Source organism: Malurus melanocephalus, unplaced genomic scaffold, assembly GCF_030028575.1.
Source record: "Malurus melanocephalus ecotype Western Australia unplaced genomic scaffold, MMel_1.1 scaffold_308, whole genome shotgun sequence".
Classification (NCBI taxonomy): Eukaryota; Metazoa; Chordata; class Aves; order Passeriformes; family Maluridae; genus Malurus; species Malurus melanocephalus.
The window spans coordinates 227,222-233,776 of NW_026623540.1; the positions used below are offsets into that span (position 1 = coordinate 227,222).

At 32.9% G+C, this 6,555-nt stretch overlaps 1 protein-coding gene across 1 annotated transcript in view; it reads left to right on the forward strand.

Annotated features, from left to right (window-relative positions):
- The window catches only part of NOVA1 (NOVA alternative splicing regulator 1), a 139,057-nt gene extending 137,517 nt beyond the window's left edge, over positions 1-1,540 (forward strand). Inside the window, exon 4 of the mRNA XM_057377240.1 lies at positions 1-1,540. This exon is cut by the window's left edge and continues 5,594 nt beyond it. The gene's annotated coding sequence lies outside the window, so the exon portion shown is untranslated.
- Positions 1,541-6,555: the final 5,015 nt, after the last annotated feature.

Consider the following 6,555-nt stretch of genomic DNA (forward strand, 5'->3'; position numbering starts at 1 on the left):
TCAGGTTTATAATGCAAATATTGTTTAAACTGAAAACATTCAATAYTTTCCTTACTATGTATTTTTAGGGATAATTTAAAATGTGTAGCTTTAAAGAAAAAAAAAAAAAGTTTTACAGAATTATACTGGGTAAGCAGCTGTTTCCACATTGTTAGGGCACAGAAGTTCCAATTGCCACATTAATCAAAGTACTGAGACTACGAAATCCATTTCATTTAATCTCATTATTGAATAAACAGCTCTGTAGTGATGCCTATTTGTACTTGTTTCTCTAATAAAAATGCAACTGTAGCTCTCAACACAAATTAGTTTTAATTATTTAAATGATATGAATTTGTCAAACATAAATAATCTAACACCTGGTTTGCCTTTTCATTTTCTGAAAGAATGTGTTTCATGAAAACTAGTAGAGGATGATAATGGGGAATAACAAAGGTAGGTCTATGTATTTATTCCAATTCTATTAATCTTTTAAAAATGRAAATGTGAGTTGATTACAGTCTAGCAGGGTGGAAAGTAGTCTGTTTTATTGCTGTGGAAGGAAGGATACAACATAATACAGCAAAGCAGAAGGATGTCTCACATACTCTGGTTCTGTGCTACTCACTTGTCCTATGCTCATGTCTCAGAGTTGATGACAATGATTTACAGTTTAGCAATTCTTCTTCTGAATACAAGGATAACATTACAAAGAGATAAGTGCTGTAGGTTTTAAGRCGCTTAATCAAGATGCCAAAATCTGGCCTAGCAGTCACCAATATATGTGAAATAAACCTTCTCAGACAGAAGAAAAGGCTTAATTTCCCTCTTTTGTCTTTGTTTTAGAAAATTCATTTCAGGGGACCTGCCTGACCACACAAGAGGAGTACCCTAAGTGTCAGAAGGGTGTAATATCATATAAAAGCCAATTGCTAGCTAACTCTGAATATGGAGATCCATTTGTTTTCTCCACAGGATAGTATAATTATGTTTGCTGTCTCTGTTTCATGCTACATTTTGTTTTAAAATATTTGCTATTTAAAAATCTGATTATCCAAACGCTCTACCCTGAAATCATTTATCACTTAGTTGAGGAAATATATAATCCAGTTGTGGTTGTTGGTGGTGGCCTCATATGGYGCTTCAAGCAGTGATAATTTGTATGACTTTCTGTATATTAAACCATTCTTTAATATTGATTCTGTTTGTGGTGTGTTAACTGTTATCCTCTCTTGGTAAAGGAAGTGTGCTAAGCAGTTAGTTACTGTCCTAAATCAACAAGGCAATTTTAGAGTCACATGGAGCTGTTGAAACCTACCACTCAGTAGTTTGTCTGCCAGATTAATCATCTTTATTGTTCCTTCTGGACATGTGTCTCTTCCTTTGTGCAAAATATTTCCAGCAAGCAGGTTTATAGTGAGAACTTAAAACACTCCAAGGGTATGACTATGTGACCATCACAGTTATTATTTTGCCCTACAGGTTAGTAACATAGTCCAGAGTTTCAGAACTTTTTTATAATGCAAATTACAGAAGATTTTTTTCTTAAGCATTTTATATTTCAGAGCGTACTTTCTCTCAAAATATTCCTATAATTATTTTGTATTAGTAGTCCCTTCTCAGTGCTGCTAATTCAAAATTCTTATATAAATTTTTTGCATATCAGCTCTGTTTTTTAGACCCTTTGCAATATTTAATTATCAAAAAATCAGTAAATATACCRTAGGAAAGGTACGGTGGGACTACTGAGTTAGTTTTGATGTCATTGTAATTCAACTAAATGTCAGTAGTAAGAGTGAAATCAAAGAACTGGTATGCAGCTACTCAACAAGAATGAGAATTTTATTTATTTTTCTTTATAATAATTTAATAAATTTATAGTTTCATAAACTTGAAATACTGTAAAGATAAACTAAGAGAAAGCATATGCAAGAAAACAGGATGTTCTCAAAGCTTTCACTACATATCAGAGGACCTTAGCTTGTATTCTAGCTACATAAATTAATATAAGTAAAATGATAGTGTTTTCTGATGTTGCATTCAATGCTCCAAAGTGTCTCAAGAAACCTTCAAGTTACTGAAGGTATTGTGATGATAAAAATACCTTTAAGCAAAAAGAATAATYTGGCTTCATATTAGTATCTTTGAAACAATATGAAATTGCATTTCAGTTTTTCAATATATTTCCATAAATAAAGGGAGTTCTCTGTTACTTAACAGGAGCTGTTAATAAAGTGGGGTGGGGGGGCCCAGGGGGCAGTATTAACACTTACATTTTCACTCTAATGTATTGGTACAAAGTAAACATCACTTTATTTTTGATCAGTTGCTTGTTTTCTCTTCTAAAAGCTCACTTGGCAGTGTGTCACATTCCAGAGTTTTTGAAARCCAGTGAAATTTTATAATAGCCTTACCTGGCAGCAGCTATTCTTGGCACAAGACATTATTCCTTTTTCAGTTACCTAGAGGATGTTACACACATCATTGAAACATTTCAATTTTTACTGTGTGTGCTAATTTTAAATTCAGATTGGAGCTTTGAGAACTTTGAGCTTGRAAACATAAAATGTAAACATAAAAAGGCCATAGTTGAAAACTTCTTTTTACATGATAGGTGATGGAAACATCAGCAATATTGCTGCTAGCATTCATGTCTGTTTATGTCAACATGTTAATTGTATRCATATCTGTAAGCTAATATAGCTAGAAGTATTAAATAATTTGCATCCAATTTGTATAAAATTACCTAGTTTACAATTTTCTTTCATTTGAGCTAAGAGTTGGTTTCCTGGTGTATTGTCTTCAAACTTAGCATGAGCAGTTGCAGACTGTGAGATGCAGAGGWTAAGACTGAAGAAGCAGTAACAGTGATTTTACAAAGGCCAAAGGACTCCAAAAGGATATCATGCCAATAGGTGTACAAAAAGAAGAAAATATTTTTCTTTTGATTGTGATGCTTCAAAGAACAAGTGCATTTTCACTGAATTCTTAGTCATGTCCTGGCAATAAACTCAAACTTCAAATAGATTTATTCTGGTTTAAAAAAAAAAAAAAAAAAAAAAAAAAAAAAAAAAAAAAAAAAAAAAAAAAAAAAAAAAAAAAAAAAAAGAAGTGTTTTCAGGTGTCTTGTTATAATCAATTTGCCCTCTGAAGTTCAGTTCATTTTTTCCCCCAATCAAATGACATCACTTGCTGTACAGTGAAAAGGAGTGAAAATTTTGAAACAAAGGCTGTTCCTAAGCATACTGCATTACTCACTGGGAGCCAATTGGATTGCATGTGACTAATTCATTAATTTTATCATTATTGTAAGTCATCAAGTAACGGAGTGTCATCACTAAGTATCATTTTAAGTGAGGAATTGGATTATTTTTTGCTTGCAGCATCAATGGGCCTAGTATAGTTCCTGACATCCACGGGTTTAAATGCCTACCCTTTTGCTATATGTAATCTACGTTATGTTTAAGCAGAACTCCTGATGGAAAACACTAATTCTAATTTTAACATGCACATACATATACAAATATAAAAAAATTAAATCTTTAATTCATGTGTTTAAGCAAAGTTCAAATGGGTATAAAAAAGGACATGGTGGTGAATGAGCAGTCCAAATTTGCCCATATACAGCCAAGCATGCCACCTGTATCTGCAGATTTGTCAGTCAATAACATTACTCACCGGCAAACTCTACGATTCACAGAAGCTTATTGTGGTTTGGTGGAGAATCTCTTTTGAAGATGTTAAACTGCTATGTGGTGGGGACCAAAATAAATGCASAAACCAGTAGCAATTGAAGTGATGAGTTCCAGCCTAAGTGAAAATCTCTATAAGTACAATAACTGAAAGACATKTCTTTGCTGTTCTAATTTTCCCAGACTGAAGACTTAGAGAAGAAAAACCTGTTACAGAAAACCTGTCTAAGGGAGCTAAGGGTCTCTAAAATTTCCARCTCTGGCTTTATTGAATCCCAGTGAAATCAGGGGAAATTTTTGTTCAAGCACTGGCAAGAAAACTATGACTTCTGGGAACATTGAGGGGTTATTCTGTTAAATTGAAATGATATGATTGATCCAGTCAGCATTTATCAACACTTAAAATGGGGACAACTAATTTGGAATTATTCACTRTGTCAATCAGTCCTGCTCAAAGTTCAATATAAATAGATGGATATTCCTCACTAGGGTAAACTTTAGGTAGAGATACCAAGGATAAGACTTGAAAAGGTTTGCTTTGTTTGTATAGTAGGGCATGCTCCAGAAAAGAAACATTKTCCAGAAACACACAGTACTGTGATAAATTAACAATACTGTTATCTAATTATCTAATTAGATACAGTACTGTAATAAATTAACAATATGATTACTAGCATTTTTGTTAAAAACAATTGAGTTGCAATTTCAGTTTAGACATATTTATCCTAAATGTTGTACAAATAAAAATCACTGATTAAACATTGATGATTGTTCTTTTATTAAAYTCCTCTTCCAGCTCTTCCAAAGATAGTCATTAAATATCAACAGCAATAAAGGACACTTGCAGTCATGTTTTCAATATGTATTCTCCTACGAAGCATTTTTTCAATACTGCATTTAATATTTTCTTCCTTTAAAATAAAGAAAAATTTATATGGGCAGGCCCTAAAAATTCTGCTATAATTATTGTTAAAGCAGTGAATKCATATGACATATGTAGTCCCAATATGGCATTGTTTTGAAATGGCATCCTCCCCAATTCTCTTGCCTTTAACAAAACATAATTTTGTTTTCCACTTCCAATATCAGTAAGAGAAATAAAASGAAGTTCTTGAATACAAAGAAGGTSAGTTTGCAAGGTTGCCTCATTTATACGRATGTTTTGTAGGACAGGAAATTAGCTGGTTGGCTAATATTAACCTTTTTATTTGAAAAAAATACAGCTCTGTGTGTCTCCAAACTACCTGTCCACTTCCACACACTCCCAAAATACATTTGCTTGATTTCAAAGTGAATATAAAGAGATAAAGTAAATAAAAAATCAAATATGACCTCTATTACTAAATTTTGATCAGTTTATCTGTCTTATTTGATAGATAGAGCAAGATCCTAGCACAGTAAAATGCCACACAGGTTTCTGARTTCTAGAGTGGGCAAAAAAAAAGTATGTCTCCAGTGAGTATAGATACATATATGTATATGTTTATGGTTTTTGCACAGAGCACATTCCTGGACTGCATATCATTATATTAAAGCCAAAATGTTGTGTTCTCCATGCACAAGTGTTTCAAACTTAATGAATTGTAATTTTGACAGAGTTTTGTTTCATCAGAATTTTTTGTCTAGCTTACTTGAAATAAGAATGCAATTGCTACAGAAGTATTCAGAAAACTGGAACTGTCTTAGGAGGGTAAGTTAACATCTCCTATATCCTCCCTCAAGGAAGCAGCAAAGAGATATTTTTGGCTAGACAGACCCTGGTCTTTGTTTAGAAATATAAGACCAACTGTAAATAATTTTAATTTCAGTGTTTCTGAAAATAATTGAATAATACTTCAATTGAAAGATGCATTACCACCCAAGAAGTCTTTTTTAAAGTTGCAAAAGGTTGTAATCATTGATTTTTACAAACAATCTTGACTCCCAAACCACTTGTGCTGTTAAGAGTAGGGACAGGCAAAGTCAGCCTATGCCCATTGTGTCATTCTATCTGCATCAAAACAAAACAAAGCAAAGCCTCATGTCACTGACATATAAAGGCCAGCAATTTATTCATCTTTTTTTTTCCAGATGGATTAAAACACAAGTTTCCACAGCAAAAGGGCATATATGTTTTGAAAACTTTTTTTACAATACTTTGAAGTAATGCTCACTTTGGCATATGTCTGCCTCTCAATAAGCAAGCATAGGCCTCACAGAAGCACAGTGTTTTTAGGTTTTACAGATTAGGTTTTACAGCTGTTTTCTCTTGACCTGATTCCAAGGAGAGCACATGCATGAAAAGCTTTCTCCTACCRGAGGTTAGTCTGAACTCTGGCATTCATTGTGGCAAAACTCAAACTGTTTAGGACAAAATGCTTTTATATAACAGTCTGCACAAACCTATTAATAATATCAAATATTGGGCATGAAGTTGAAATAGTTCTGGAAAGTTTAAGAAAGATGAGGAAATTTGAAAAATGCAAGTGCTGTATGAAAGGATTTCAAGTCAATCATCATGACATTGTTAATAAAATGCTARAGAATACCTTCCTGGTTACACAGCAGTTCTTCACTGTAACGGAGTGCTTGCAGCAATGAAGCTGCTGGTAAGCCCTCTCTTTTTAAATGATGTGGCTTAAGAGGAAATAAAATKTAAGTACCTCCATGGATAAGTCCCTCCTTGAATTATCTGAAGCTATTCTCACTGTTTAAGCCAACATCTTTTTTTCAGGAAATTTTATTGTTATATAAACTCTAATGAAACAAATGTTAATGGGTTGAAAGACTTTCCTTGATAAGTTATTCAATGTACAAAAAAAAAAAAAAATTTGTTTCATCAGTATTATAAGTCTCAAAATCACTGTTCTCCATACATTCATCAGTGCTACTAGGGTTGAAAAAG